General features: G+C 47.8%; 1 protein-coding gene across 1 annotated transcript in view; it reads right to left on the bottom strand.

The window, feature by feature from the left end:
• XYLT1 (xylosyltransferase I) overlaps nt 1–16,536 on the bottom strand; it is a 274,833-nt gene that overhangs the window by 48,659 nt on the left and 209,638 nt on the right. The gene's annotated exons all lie outside the window — the stretch shown is intronic.

The following is a 16,536-nucleotide window of genomic DNA, read 5'->3' as shown; positions in this document are numbered from 1 at the left end:
TGGGAGAACCGGGTTTGATTTCCCCACTCCTCCACTTGCACCTGCTGATGTGACCTTGGGTCAGTCACAAGCTCTGGCACAGCTGTCCTTGAAAAAGAGCAGTTTGTGTCAGAGTTCTCTTAGCCCCACCCACCTCACAGGGTGTCTGTTGTGGGGAGGGGAAGGGAAAGGAGTTTGTAGGCCGCTCTGAGACGCCAAGTAAAGGGCGGGGTATAAATCCAATCTCTTCTTCTTCTTCTTCTTTCAAAATGAATCTTTAGCTCTGCTAAGGGGATTCTTCTCTGCCTCCCAAACAACCTTGCTCGACATCGTGATACAAATACAAGCCATGCCTTACTACTAGTGCTTTAAAATTTGGGGGAATTTTTAAGCCCAGGGGGACAAAAGCAGAAATGCTGGGAGATTCACTGCACAGTAGATTATGCTGCCAGCTGACCATGCCCACCCCCTTGTACACAACACCTCCTCTCTCTCCCACTCTGACCCAGGATCAAATTGGGGGTGGGGGGTGGGGAGGAGTTTCAGAGGAGGTCAAAACCTGCTGCCTGAGCCTCCCCCCCCCCGCCTCATGGCAAGGCCATCTTTGATTTCACCCTGCAGCTTTTCCTCAAAAGCACAATGCTGTAAATGCACTGATGTGCAGGGGTTAAAGTGTTTGACTTGGGAGCCTCAGGTTCAAATCCGCACTCAACCACGAAGCTCACATGGGTGACCTTGAACCAGTCACTCTTTCTCAGCCTAATCTACTTCATGGGATTGTGTATAGTGAGCATAAAGCAGAGGAAGGAGGAACGATGCACGCCGTCCTGAGCACCTGGAGGAAGGCTGGATAAAAATATAATAGAGATGACAACCGACTTCCACTGCTTACAGAAGCGAATGGGAAAGTCTCAGTTTTACCAACCACAAACTGGACCACTTGAACAACACAAGAGAGGAGGAAAACAGCATCGCAACATTTACAGTCAATGCCAAGACTCACGGGGGGGGGGGGGGGGGACTTTACCTTGCTTTGTCCTGCTCGTTTGTCCTGCAAAAAATAAAATAAAAAAAAATGAATACAAATTGCTCCAAAACACAAAATCAGCCAATCACACCAGGCATGTAAAGTTCAGATTTGCAAGCAGCCATTCTCTTGACTGTCAACAGAATAAAGACAGATCCAGGAGGAATAGCAGATTCGAATGGTGATTGTAACGTAATGCAATGAATATTAGAATGGTGGACTGGAATGCATTTCTCTAGTCTGGGAACAGAGGAGACACGACACGGCGCTACAAATCACCCCACCTCAAAGAAAAAGATGCTGTTAGTTGCCTCCATGCTCGAGAGGAGACAGATGGAGCGGAACAACGAGGTCTCAGTTAATTACTCTTACAACTCCACAATTAAAGAAGAAAAGGAAGAGACTGTATTTATACCCCGCCCTTCACCACCCAAAGGTGTCTCAGAGCGGCTTACAAACTCCTTTTCCCTCCCCTTCCCCCACAACAGACACCCTGTGAGGTAGGTGGGGCTGAGAGAGCTCTGACAGAAACTGCTCTTTTTCAGGAACAGCTCTTATCAGAACTACAGCTTGCCCAAAGTCATCCAGCAGGTGCAAGTGGAGGAGTGGGGAATCAAACACGGTTCTCCCAGATTAGAGTCCGTGCACTTAACACCAAACTGGAGGATACATTTACACATTTATCTCCAATTTTGACATATTTATTTGCTTCACTGTTTTTACCTGGAATTAAATCCAAATTATTTATTTATTTATTTATTTATTTTTAGATTTATATCCTGCCCTCCTAACAGCTCAGGATGGCTAACATACGGCAGGCGGCTAACATACGGCCTTATTCCTGTTATTCCTGTTTGCATCTGTCAAAGCATCTTCATTATGTTGTATGCTAATATGCTGTTCAACCTCTGCCTTATATGTATAGACTGGTAAATTCCATTTCACTGTATCTGAGGAAGTGTGCATGCACACAAAAGTTCACACCTTGAATAAAACTTTGTTGATCTTAAAAGGTGTCCCTGGACTCAAAACTTTGTTCAACAGAATAAAGAATCACCCTTGGAATGCTGAAAATTATTACTGACTATATTTTGGAAATTCAACAAAACTTTGTTCTTGGCCATCCATTTCCAGCAGAGGTTCCTGCAATGTCTCAGAGGCTTCTGGGGGCAGTCTCTCATTCCTGGTGAGTGAGATGCTGGAGGGAGCTCCATTTAGCACCAGCCTCACAGAGGCAGAAAGGCAGGAGGCCGACGTGAACAAGGATGTGGGGATGGAGTGCACGAGGTCCTGATGGTGAACTTAGTGGGGGGGCAGGGGAGGGTATTTGCCCAGCCCTGTAAGGGTCATTCACTTCAATCTGGACACAGCTGAGAAAGGGGCTTCCTTTTCATCAGCTGCAGCAACCCCTTTTAAATAAGCAGCACAGGGAGTAAAAAATGATTCACTCTCAAAGTTTGCAAGGGCTGCAAACACAAGCCAGGGACTCTATCAAAATAGGGAGCCCTCTAAGTAGCTTCCATTTACAAACTCTCCCACCATCTAAAGTAACAGTTCATTATTGCACTGATGAATAAAGAACAAGTTAACCATTGACTAAGTCCTGGCCAATTGGAGTAGCTGTCTATCAATCAACTTAAATGGCTAGATTGCAAGAGCTTGAGATTTTCCTTTGAAGCTCACTCATGTGAGCGTTAAAGTCTCCCGGGGTCAGAATCTGCATCTCAATTTGGCATCCTCGGAAAACAGTTCTCTCTATAGTCAGCTTTGCCGATTTTCACATTTGCTGCTTCACTGCTTCGCCATCTTAGGGGGATGAATAGACATTTAGGGAATTTACTTAGCAATCCTTCCACATGAAAAGGCCTCAATCCCTGACATCTTAGGGTGAGTTTCTAGGCAAACACCGGAGTGCCAAGATCATCTTTGAAAGCATAACTAAGTAACAAGGTATTTTTTATTGCTCAAGTTTTCAGCAAGAACAGATTTCAGTCCTAGCCAACTAAGAAGCACAATAACCATTTTATTGGTCTTTTTTTTTTTTTCATTCTCTTGACTGTCAACAGAATAAAGATAGATCCAGGAGGAATAGTAGATTCGAATAGTGATTGTAACGCAATGTATATTAGAATGGTAGACTGGAATGCATTTAAGAACATAAGAACATAAGAGATGCCAATGTTGGATCAGGCCAAAGGCCCATCCAGTCCAACACTCTGTATCACACAGTGGCCAGAAAATTTATTTATTTATTTAGATTTTTACCCCGCCCTCCCAGCAAGGCCAGCTTAGGGCCGGGAGATCTCCAGGCCCCACGTGGAGGCTGGCAACCCTAAGTGGTTTGATTTTTTATCTAATGCTGCTTCAGTGGAACGTAACAATGTGATTTTAAAGCTCTGGAGACTGTATGTTCTTTTGTTTCTTTCATATGTCAGTTCTTTCTCTTTCTAAGTATTTCCTCTGGGCTGAAGGGCAGCTGTGGTCAGGTTGTAAGAGGCAGAGATATTGTTCGGTGGCAAAGAGGGGTCATAGCTTAGTGGCACAGAGCTCATGTTTCAAATACAGAGAGTCCGTCCTCGGCTTGGTTGGGAAAGAGCTCTGTCTCGGGAGCTTAGTCTCCGTCCGCTGCGGATGAGATGGGCCAGTGACCTGACTTGGTGCAAGGAAACTTTCTGTGTTCAATTAGGCGAAGACCTGGGGGGGGGGGAGAGCCTTGGCTCGGTGGCCGAGCATCTGCTTGGCATGCAGGAGGTCCCAGGTTCAATCCCCGGCATTTCCAGTTAAAAGGACCAGGCGGTAGGAGATGTCAAAGACCTTAGCCTGAGACTCTGGAGAGCTGCTGCCAGTCTGAGCTGGCAATACTGACCTCGATAGACCAAGGGTCTGATTCAGTATAAGGCAGCTTCATGCGTTCATGCATGTGTTTAGGGGAAGAGCTGTGGATTAGTGGTTGAGCATCTGCTTGGCATGCAGAAGGCCCCAGGTTCAATCCCTGGCATCTCTAGTTAAAAGGACCAGGTGGTATTTGTAAAACACCTCTGTCTGAGACCCTGGAGAGCTGCTGGCAGTCTGAGTAGGCAATACTGTCCTAGATGGACCGATTCAGTACAAGGCAGCTTCATATGCGTTGCAGGGCAGACCGTGTGCTTTGCATGCTGAAAGTTTGATTCCTGGCAAGGGAAGGCAGATCGATGCATTCAGTAAGGCGAAATCATGTCCTTTGCATGCAGAAGGTCCCACATTCTCTCACTGCCACCTCCCCTTAAACAGAAGAGAAGAAGAAGAGATTGGATTTATACCCCACCCTTTACGCAGAGTCTCAGAGGGGCTTCCAATCTCCTTCCCCTCCCCTTCCCCCACAACAGACACCCTGTGAGGTAGGTGGGGCTGAGAGAGCTCTGACAGAAACTGCACTTTTTCAAGGACAGCTGTGCCAGAACTATGGCTTGACCAAGGTCATCCAGCAGGTGCAAGTGGAGGAGTGGGGAATCAAACCCAGTTCTCCCAGATTAGAGTCTGCGCACTTAACTTAACACCAAATTGGAGGATAAATTTACACATCTATCTCCAATTTTGACATATTTATTTGCTTCACTGTTTTTCCCTGGAATTAAATCCAAACAATTTATTTATTTATTTATTTTTAAATTTATATCCCGCCCTCCCAACGGCTCAGGGCGGCTAACATACGGCAGACGCCTAACATATGGCCAATATTCCTTGTATGCTAATCTGCTGTTCAACCTCTGCCTTATATATATAGACTGGTAAATTCCATTTCACTGTATCCGAGGAAGTGTGCATGCACACAAAAGTTCACACCTTGAATAAAACTTTGTTGATCTTAAAAGGTGTCCCTGGACTCAAAACTTTGTTCAACAGAATAAAGAATCACCCTTGGAATGCTGAAAATTATCACTGACTATATTTTGGAAATTCAACAAAACTTTGTTCTTGGCCATCCATTTCCAGCAGAGGTTCCTGCAATGTCTCAGAGGCTTCTGGGGGCAGTCTCTCATTCCTGGTGAGTAGGGGTCATTTCCTGCAGGAGCGTACAGGAGCGGAGCTCTGACAGTAAAGAGCCCAGGGGGCGGGCACATGCAACAAGCCCCACCCCCTGCTCCCAGCAGCCTTCAGTCAGAGCAAGAAGCAGCCAGGTAAATTGCAGAGCCCCCCCCTCCCGGCCCCCCGGTTCAAAACAGTCCAGGAGCACCCTTAAGACCAAGTTTTATTCAGGTACAAGCTCTCCCTCCTCTGCACCCCTCCCCCCCAGTAGCTAGCAATCCAAAACAGTCCAGTGGAGCCTGAGTGGTGGGTGTTGCCTTCTGACACACTTCTGGTGATGTCAGGGGATGTGGCCTATGCTAATAAGCTATGCTAATGAGCTCCTGCACCTCTTTTTCTACGAAATGACCCCTGCTGGTGAGTGAGATGCTGGAGGGAGCTCCATTTAGCACCAGCCTCACAGAGGCAGAAAGGCAGGAGGCCGACGTGAACAAGGATGTGGGGATGGAGTGCACGAGGTCCTGATGGTGAACTTAGTGGGGGGGCAGGGGAGGGTATTTGCCCAGCCCTGTAAGGGTCATTCACTTCAATCTGGACACAGCTGAGAAAGGGGCTTCCTTTTCATCAGCTGCAGCAACCCCTTTTAAATAAGCAGCACAGGGAGTAAAAAATGATTCACTCTCAAAGTTTGCAAGGGCGGCAAACACAAGCCAGGGACTCTATCAAAATAGGGAGCCCTCTAAGTAGCTTCCATTTACAAACTCTCCCACCATCTAAAGTAACAGTTCATTATTGCACTGATGAATAAAGAACAAGTTAACCATTGACTAAGTCCTGGCCAATTGGAGTAGCTGTCTATCAATCAACTTAAATGGCTAGATTGCAAGAGCTTGAGATTTTCCTTTGAAGCTCACTCATGTGAGCGTTAAAGTCTCCCGGGGTCAGAATCTGCATCTCAATTTGGCATCCTCGGAAAACAGTTCTCTCTATAGTCAGCTTTGCCGATTTTCACATTTGCTGCTTCACTGCTTCGCCATCTTAGGGGGATGAATAGACATTTAGGGAATTTACTTAGCAATCCTTCCACATGAAAAGGCCTCAATCCCTGACATCTTAGGGTGAGTTTCTAGGCAAACACCGGAGTGCCAAGATCATCTTTGAAAGCATAACTAAGTAACAAGGTATTTTTTATTGCTCAAGTTTTCAGCAAGAACAGATTTCAGTCCTAGCCAACTAAGAAGCACAATAACCATTTTATTGGTCTTTTTTTTTTTTAAATAGGACTGCTGAATTTTAGTTTTTTCAGATGTTACACATAATTGGATGACAGCAAACGTGAATATCAGGTGTGCATGCTTCTGTGATACTCCTAGTACATGCAGTCACCATGTTGGCTGAAATGGGGCAATATTCAAATTTTGTATACACGCATAGCTTTGGTATGCACGAACCAGAATGCCAAAAAATCTAGTGGTCAGTTTGCACATATCAAAGCAGTAAGTAAAGGTAAAGGTTCCCTTGCTCGAAAGCCGGTCGAGTCCGACTCTAGGGTTGCGGTGCTCATCTCCGTTTCAAAGCCGAAGAGCCAGCGCTGTCCGAAGTCGTTTCCGTGGTCATGTGGCCGGCATGACTAAACACCAAGGCGCACGGAACGCTGTTACCTTCCCACTGAAGTGGTCCCTATTTATCTACTTGCAATTTCTTGCTTTCGAACTGCTAGGCTGGCAGGAGCTGGAACTAGAGACGGTACACGCTTGAAAAATAAACCCACTGTCCCTTTTCACAGCATGAGGACCGTACATATCATGAGGATCCACATTTGGATGCGACCATCTGAAATAGACTCTTATTTATGATCCAGCCACGTTCCAATAGCATGATGCTAAAGAGAGAGCATGAATGATAGCAGTTGCACAATGTTCTCAATAGTAGTTGCTGCTCTCACAGGGTAGAAGAACACTACTAGTCAGTACAACAGAACCCATTTTTCAATAAATGTTGTTTCTCACAGCTGCTTGAGCAGCACGGATTATATGCAGCTTTCTCCAGTACTGAAGTCATCGCAACAGTCCCTCGTCGCAGGGAATCCCCTGTGCATTCTGGTGCCCAGTGAGGCTCTATGACACAGCCAATGGAGCCGCTGAAACACTGGGCAAGATTGCGAAGAAAGGTGCTTAATCTTTGGCTCCCCCGAGGCAGACCCTGTGGGAAATGGATGAAATCCAAAGAGCTGTTTCCTAAGCTCCGTGCACCTCAGACGGTCAGTTTTAAACGAAGAGTTAAAAATTATGTTAAATGCCTAAATATAAAAGCTTAAGTGAAAATCCACAGCAGGCCAGGAGAGAATTTCAGCAAGGATAAGAGAATAAATGCGATTAAAACTATCTCTGGCTCTGGACGCCTGCCAAAATGCTGCCAGTTGTATTTGATATGTAAATACGCGGGGGGGGGGGGGGGGGACTTTGTTGTGGGCACAGCCAGTGATGCAAATCCTCTGCTGAGGGTTTCTTCGTCTAATTAGAGATATTGGTTTTTGCCAAGTTGGGAGTTTATAAAAACCCTCAACGTCTCATTATTCTGACAAAGCAGAATCTCATTTATTTGGAATGCTTTCCCGTTATATCCCAAGAAACCTTGAAGTGCCTTTGGTTAATGGGGGAAAAACATACCCCAAACGCCAAGCCTGTATTAGTTAATATGCCCAAGGCCTTTCTATAATTGCAATAGTACTAAATAACAGTGTATAACAAACAACATCCCATTAAAACTTTTTCTTCACTCTGTTGTTTAGACTTTTCAAAGCCCTTCACCCCCGCGGCTCCTTCCCTTTTCCTTGTGTAAGTAAAGGTAAAGGTTCCCTTGCTCGAAAGCCAGTCGAGTCCGACTCTAGGGTTGCGGTGCTCATCTCCGTTTCAAAGCCGAAGAGCCAGCGCTCTCCGAAGACGTTTCCGTGGTCATGTGGCCGGCATGACTAAACGCCAAGGCGCACGGAACGCTGTTGCCTTCCCACCGAAGTGGCACCTATTTATCTACTTGCAATTTCTTGCTTTCGAACTGCTAGGTTGGCAGGAGCTGGAACTAGAGACGGGAGCTCACTCCGTCATGCGGCACACTCGGGTCTCGAACTGCTGAACTACCGACCTTCCACAGCCTGCAGTTCAGCGTCTTAACCACTTGAGCCACCGCAGCTCCTTGTGACGGCACCTCTTAAAGGCACCAAGCAAGAGCCTCCACCCTTGTCCAGGTGCCTGGGTTTTACTCTGAAGCTCGGGAAGGACAGGGAGAAGTCAAGAGTGAGGATGGTAGAAACTCCATAAAGTGCATTGGAGAGGCTACCAGGTACAGTCCGGAAACGGCACTTCTCTGCTACCACCAGGTCAGTAAAATCTGGTAAGGAGGTGCAGAGGTCTCCAGTACTTAAAACCATGAATGCTTTGTAGGGTGGGGGAGGGGGAAGCTATCCTTGGACTTTTTAGAGATGTTGCATGATTACATCACTATTGAAAAAAGCCTTCACTGGAGAAAAAAGGATTAGCTAATCATAACCCTTTCTCCAATTTATCTTTTTTTTGGGGGGAGATTACTGAATGGCTGGGGCTGGATTTGTCTGTCGCTTTTGACAAAATAGATCATGGCATACTACTCTGATGGATGCAGATGGACACGGAGGAACAGAATGATCCCTACCAGTGTTCCATCTAAGCTAAGTTAGTGTGAGCCAGCTCACAGTTTTTTAGCCTCCGGCTCATGCATTTTTGTCTCGGCTCAGGAAGGAGGGCTCCAGAGCAAACTAATGTATACAGTAGCCAAATCACTGGCTCACAACTTAAATGCCAGTAGCTCACAAAGCGGAATATTTGCTCACAAGACGCCACAGCTTAGAGGGACCATTGATCCCTTCTCAAATGTACCTCTATGGAAATGGATGTAGTTGTGTACCTGGTCAGAAATAAACCTAGATTTCCAAGACATCACTTTCTGCAGCTGTCTCCTGATCCAAAGTCATTAAAATGCCACTGTAGCCACTTTTTAAGAAATCCAAGGAGCCATTCACAGGTTTTGTTGGCCAGTCACTTGCATTAATTCTTCTGACCTCTCCCGTTCAATTAAAAAAAATCAATGATGATGGGTGTACATTCGTCCTTCATACTTAAAACTGCAACAGCAGCCAGCCTGACCTAAACCTGAGTGCGTCTTTGACTGCAAGCCTGTCCGTGCTGCAGAGACATTAGGACTCAGATAAGGGCTGGGGGAAGCCTTTCCCAGGTCTGCAAAGTGGGCGACAACCACTGAGAGAAATGTCAGATTCCATTAAAGGGTCCAGTGTTCATGCAAGTTACGCATTGGATGTTTTCCTTGCTGTCTTCAAGCTGTTACAAAGCACCCACCCCACGAACGCGCGCACCTGGCGCCTTTCCTCCTTTTCATGCAGCCACGTGGTGGTTCCATGACTGGAACATCACCCTTACAGCAGAAGCATCTCTGGCCTTTTCCTAGCAGCTCGCTAGAGCAACAGGTCTTCTGTTAAGGAGCAGAGAAATACTTTTCTCATGTTTGCTGAGGGCGGGTGGTGGGGGTGGGTGGCAAGCATTTTGCAAAGGATAGTCAGCAAGCAGAAGGAGAGGGCGTCGTAGCCTTTCAAGGACTCATTACACTTTCCCCACCCCAATGTGTGTGTCACCCACTTCTTTTCCCACCTGGTGAGCCTATGGCCAGACCTGGAGTCCAGCTTGGGGGTGGGGGTGGGGAGATAAATGGGCTAAAACGGCGGAGCTGAGTTCTGCAGGAGAAAGTCAGTAGCTGGGGAACATGCCGCACCCGGGACCAAAGTGAAGACGGATGAATCCCGATGCTGTGTCAGAATATCAGTGACCTGCAACCTCTCTCCACAAGGCACTGGGACAAATTGCTTAGCAGTGCAGAGAGACATTTGGCATCCGGCTGTGCAAAGAAAGCCACAGTCCCCCTCTTCAGTGGGCCGTCAGGATATCAATCCCGCCATTGTGCCCAGTCAGATCAATGGGGCATCCATCCAGTGGGCTCAGCAAAACCTACCAGCAGGGCATGGTGGGAATAAAGCACTCTCTGTTTAGCCATTCCCAGCCTCTCGCATGTGCGAGACGGGTCCCAACTGTATAAGATGTCATGACTCTGGCTACTGAGACGGATTTCAGCCCCGCCATTGTGCCCAGTCAGATCAATGGGGCATCCATCCAGTGGGCTCAGCAAAACCTACCAGCAGGGCATGGTGGGAATAAAGCACTCTCTGTTTAGCCATTCCCAGCCTCTCGCATGTGCGAGACGGGTCCCAACTGTATAAGATGTCATGACTCTGGCTACTGAGACCTACCCTCTATAGCTTAAGGCAGGGCTATTCTTGGGCGGGAACGCACCGGAACGGAGTTCCGGCTGGCTCCCAAGTTGGCCACGCCCAGCAGGAACTCATTAGCATAACAGGCCACACCCAACAGCAGAAACTCATTAGGATTGGCTACATCTGGGGTGTGTGGCCTAACATGCAAAGGAGTTCCTGCTACAAAAAAGCCCTGGGTTTTGACAACAAACAAGGTAGAATAAGAAGCAAAAGGTGGGTGTGGCTGGATGACCACACTTCTAGTAACACGGGAATGTGGCCTAATATGCTAATGAGTGGTGCAGTCAGGGGGTGTGGCCTAATACGCTAATGAGTTCCTGCTGCTGGGTGTGGCCTATTATGCTAATGAGTTCCTGCTGGACTTTTTCTACAAAAAAAGCCCTGGTTTAAGGTATGTCTCAAAGCGACTCAGTACAGCAGCGACCTTGCTGAAGCTAAGTCAGGAGAGCTCGTCTGTGCGTGGATGGGACTCCTCTGCACACTGTCTTGGGACCCATGATGGAAACAGGTAGCATATAAAAGAAAGATACATTAAATGAACTTACAGCCAGCCACATATGCAATGTGGATTCATTCCACTGATCGAGTGTGCACTGCTTGAAGATAATTTCTCTTTTCTTTGCCTCTCGTAAATGTCAGTGGGTGACTTGCTGGCCTCCCAAGGTTTCCTTTTTTTATATACTCTCCACGGGGCTCATGACCATGAAAGCCTCTATTATGCTCCCTGATGTCATTCCCAAGGTAAACATCCCATTAGGAGGATGATCTCTTCACTCAAAGTCCATTTCCAGACGCTCTCAAGCTCTACTGTGTCTTTGTCAGACCATACTTCCTTTCACACCTTTGATATCTGAACGTGATGCATGGGCAGTAATATTTAACAAGTCTCTCTGAGGAAATCTTTGGAATCCAGGTTACTGCTTCTTGTAACGACTGCACAAAGTGATTTAATATGGACTATGAAGCTAACTGACCCAATGAAGAGTCCAGCCCAGAAATATTAGCCTGGAAACTGTGACTCGGATTTATACCCCGCCCTTCACTCGGAGTCTCAGAGCAGGTTACAACTAACTCATCTTAGAGGGAACACTGCTCTCCATCCCCTTCCCCTCCCCACAACAGGCACCCTGTGAGGTAGGTGGGGCTGAGAGAGCTCTTTCGATGACTGCTCTTGAGAGAACAGCCCTGGGAGAATTGTGGCTTGCCCAAGGTCACCCAGCAGCAGCTGCACATGGAGGAGGAGTGGGGGATCAAACCCGGCTCTCCCAGATTAGAGTCCGTGCTCCTGACCCCGACATCAGGCTGGCCCTCAAGGAATGGATCTCCCCCCCCTCCTGCTGTAGCCCCCTGAATATGTGCTTCTAAGAGTTGGAGGGACCCGGTAGGTGGAGACCCCCTCCTTTGCATGGGCCTTTCTGCCTTTTTGTCAGGAAGCTGGGGCTTGGGTTCCTTCTGTATGGAATTAACAGAAAAGAAAACCTACCAAAGGCAACAGCGATAGAGGTCAGAAACACAAAATGTCCTCAACTTCATGGCACAGGAACAGTTTCTTTTTAAGGAGAACGTTCCCCGAGACAGACACAGGTAATATTAATTGCAGCATAGCTAATTTGAGCCTTGTTATCTAAATTACCTCACTTGTTTTTTCAGATGAAGTATTTGCATCTCCTTCTATAACCAATCTATTCCCTGCTCGTCGACTTCCAAGATATCACTTATACTCAGGAGAGTTTAATGAGAGATTAAAATTTAGAACACTTGCAGCTCTTTGATACAAGTCTTAGGCAATTGGTTAGATCAGAGAGGATCTCGTGCAGGAGGGAAGGTGGCTTGGCAGCACAGTGCTTGCTTGGCACGCACAATATCCCCGCCATGGGGACACAGCCTCTGCCACTCAGAGGAGCCAGTGCTGAGCTAGGTGGGCCGACTCCATATTAGGCTGCTTCATATGCATATTGTTGTTGTTGTTCAGTCGCACAGTCGAGTCCGACTCTTCGCAACCCCATGGACCAGATCATGCCAGGCCTTCCTGTCTTCCGCCATCCTCTGAAGTTGGCTCAATTTCATGTTCGTTGCATCTATGACTCTGTCTAACCATCTCACCCTTTGCCGTCCCCGTCTTCTCTGACCTTCAATCTTTCCCAGCATCAGGGTCTTCTCCAGTGAGTGCTCCCTTCTCATTGGGTGGCCAAAGTATTGGAGCTTCAGTTTCATTATCTGGCCTTCCAGGGAACAGTCAGGGTTGATTTCTTTGAGGATTGACTGATTTGATCTTCTTGCAGTCCAAGGGACTCTCAAGAGTCTTCTCCAGCACCATAGTTCAAAAGAATCTATTCTTCGGCGCTCGGCCTTCCTTATAGTCCAACTCTCGCAGCCGTACGTGACTACTGGGAATACCATTGCTTTGACCATGCGGACTTTGGTTGGCAGGGTGATGTCATATGCATATTAGGGAGACCCTGTGTTTCGGCGGCAGGGCACCGGCTTCAGTTCAAGGATCTCAAGCAGCAAGGCCTGATCTCTTGGGCAGTCAAGAGGATACAATGGGGAATCATTCTCACGTGGAAGGAGATATACTGCTATTTTGTTCTCAATTAAGTTTCAGTCGAAGGTAGCCCAGCTTGGTCCCCCCCATGCATGCATTTGTCTGTTCCCTCAATTCTGGGCCGGGAATTTGTAGCAACTCAGCCTGATCCTAAGCCTTAACATGAATGCTTGCCTTATACTGAGCCTGTAGACATGTTACAGTGAACATGTTAAGTTCAACACGTAAGTACAATTCTCATGCAACTCTTTGTATGAGAACTGAGTAATTCTTGCCTTATAATCAACGCATGATTTAAACCCTACACTTCTCCAGGCACTGCTCCTCAGTTTTAGTTGTAAAGGGAATGCGTGCTGGCTCTTTCTTACAGACAGATGCACAGATGCACACAACAAGGGTGCTGCGTCAAACCACTGGTCTGCCACGGTCAGGACGGTCTACTCAGATTGGCAGTGGCTCCCCAGTAAACATCGTCCTCTCCTACCAGATCCTCTTAAGTGGAAATGTTGGGAATCAAATGAAGGATGTCCTGCTTGCTAAGCTGCTGCCACCTGCTGAGCCCTGGTCCCATGGCTGCTCCTTAAACCCGGATTCTAGTATCGACTGAAAATGGACACGGAGGGAAAAAGTACAGAGGACACTGGGTGTGGGTGGGAAGCAACGAATGAATCACACGATTTCTTATATAATAAAGGCCAACACTTCTGAATGTTTGCCTGTCTTCTCCTGCTAAACTGCTCTGCTGGCACAGGTGGAAGCAATACGGCATGAGAGTCGAGAGGAAGCATGGGTAAAGAAGAAGAAGAAGAGAGGAGATTGGATTCATACCCCGCCCTTCACTTGGCGTCTCAAAGTGGCTTACAAACTCCTTTCCCTTCCCCTCTCCACAACAGAAATCCCGTGAGGTGGGTGGGGCTGAGAGAACTCTGACACAAACTGCTCTTTCTCAAGGACAGCTGTGCCAGAGCTTGTGACTGACCCACGGTCACATCAGCAGGTGCAAGTGGAGGAGTGGGGAATCAAACCCGGTTCTCCCAGATTAGAGTCCACTACACCACTACACCAAACTGGCTCTACACCAAAGGCAGGGTTTGGGAAGCTTTCAACCTTCCCTTTGGGAGAGAAGAGCTTCACACTCAGAAATGCCTCTTCCCTCCCCAGAAACTGAACAGGGCAAGAGGACCGCTTTACCCTTAGGACACTGGTCTATACATGACACTGGTAGCCACAACACCAATACAATATTTCATCTCAGGCCTATTTGCATGTCTTGCAACCAACACATGTGAAGGAAGGGGCAGAGACTACCCAGCTTAAAGGTTACAGAAGCCAAGGGTGTAAGCTATTCCTGGGAAACTGTACTTTGTAACAAGGGCCAGGAATGAACATGAGCATACACAGGTGAGTACCAACCAAACACGTGGCTCCACCCTGGAAAGGCAACAGTGCTGGCTTGGAACTGGAAGGCAGCAGGGATGCATTCTTCAGTGTCTGCAAATACACTGGCTGTCTTGTTCACGTGGTCAGGCTACAGCTCAGTGCCATCCTGCTGTATTCCCCACCGTGCCTCTGAGTAGGCAGCACTGGAAAGTTCAAGGCAACCTCCGTGATCCAGGCCTTCGGGTATCTCCGGGTGAGAGTACAGAATAAATCAACTGGGAGCACCCAAAAAGAGCGTTTCTTCCTGCCCGCAAGCACACTGTCCAGGACAAGCTGTACTCTGGAGCGCATCTAATAAGCAAAGGCATCCCATGACAGCGCTAAGCAAGTCCCATGACTTTCATGTTATCTGGACTGAACTCTCCTTGAAGAACAACCATTAGCGAGCTGATTTTATCAAGTCCCTCTGGAGGACATCACAGGATTTTAAAAAAATATTATGAACCATTTAATCTCCCTGATATGTCTTTGGGAGGGCGGGAGGGAGGCCACGAGAGCTGTGTGTGTGTGGGGGGGCTGTGCTGCTGGTGACCTGGCTGAGTTTTAAAAGGGCCCAGACAGGGTTGGGGCAGCTTGCCCTGCTCCAGGCTGGAACCTGTTCAACAGGTGGGCCCAGCTGGTGGAGGGAGACCTGCAAGGGTCGGAGGCTGCCAAGGACAAGCCAAGGGAAGATTTACTTGCAGGCGGCTCACTCGAGCGGGGAGTAGAGACAGCTGTCAAGGAAGGAAAATGTTCTGGCCCTGGAGGCCAAGAGGACCAAGCCGCAGGGAGCAGCACTGCTCCCTAGGTGAGATGGGGCCAGCAGGCAGGCTCCAAACCTAGGGAAGGACCTGCAGACTCCAATGAGAGAGAGAATTCCCTTGAACTGTGTACGAAAGAGAGTAAAACAGAGGGCTCACAAGGGTGGGCAAAGGAGGGAGCACCACGCGAGGGGCGCCTCGTTCCTTGAGACGTTGCTGAGAACAATCGTGACAGTCTTATACCCTGTCTGTGTCCTCTTTAGCTGAACGGAGGATGTCTGGGGTCTAGAGCACCTCTACGGGACAACCCCACGGAAAGACAGCAAGCCACTCTCTAGGCAGGGAAAGTAAGTACAGAGGGCAAAAGAGATTTGCTTCTTCTGAATTTCACAACAGCAACAACACAGGGCATCTCTACAATTTATACAGCAAACAATGTCTGCTGTCTAAAGAACAGTATTTTCTGCAGTGAAACTGCGATGTATGGTTGCTATACACCAATCCTCACTCTCACTTCAGGCCTATTTGCATTTTCAGCAACCAGCACACCTCACACTAAGGAAAGGGCAAAAATTGACTCGCTTAAGGATAAGAATGGTTGACTGGGGAAAGGTTGGGATTGGGAAGGGGAGAACTCACCTGTGAGCATCAACGAACATGTCTTCTGCATTCATATTTCTGGGAATGCAAACAAAACACTTCTCCCTAGCAATCTCCCCTGTTGGTTGCACTGCTCCATGCCTCCTACTGCTTCCACTGCAAACCTGAGCCTCAAGTCCTGACCACCATTTTGTTGTCAGATAATACAGACACGCAGGTGTAGCCTCATAAGGAAAGACAGCAATGCCAGGGACCCCCCCTGAGCACCAAAGGAAGATCCAGGGCAATGAGAGGGAGAGAATGTGGAGGCTGTGACCCACAGGAGGACCGCTGGCTGAAGCCCAGGAGGGCGCATGATCATACAGGTGCAGGCTAAAATGAAGACAGCCTTCTGATGTGGGTCAGTGCATCAACATTTAAATATCAATCATATCTGTATTTTTACCAGCTTATCACAGAACGGGGTAGTAAAATGCTAGGGGTAGGGGTAGGAATCCATCCCTTGAAGTAATGCCACTCCATTTCTTGCTGGCCCTGTGGCTCACCTGTACCCTTGGCTTCCTGCAACAACGGCATGGGTCCATCTGAACAACACTCAGAGATTCACCCAGATGTTTGATAAGGCCCATTAACTAAGGTTGTGTTAAGTCACCCCTGTCCTTCCGACAGCAAAAGATGTGAAATTCCCAGCAATATGTGATTGGCTGCTGTTGGAACCAGAAAACCAGACAAAGGATGCACCCACACATCATTGGACACCGTGCAACCAGTTGTTGTTGTTGTTGTTGTTCAGTCGCACAGTCGAGTCTGACTCTTCGCGACCCCA

Source organism: Gekko japonicus, unplaced genomic scaffold, assembly GCF_001447785.1.
Source record: "Gekko japonicus isolate JY-2015 unplaced genomic scaffold, Gekko_japonicus_V1.1 scaffold2238, whole genome shotgun sequence".
Taxonomy (NCBI): Eukaryota; Metazoa; Chordata; class Lepidosauria; order Squamata; family Gekkonidae; genus Gekko; species Gekko japonicus.
This window is presented reverse-complemented; position numbering and strand designations above follow the sequence as displayed.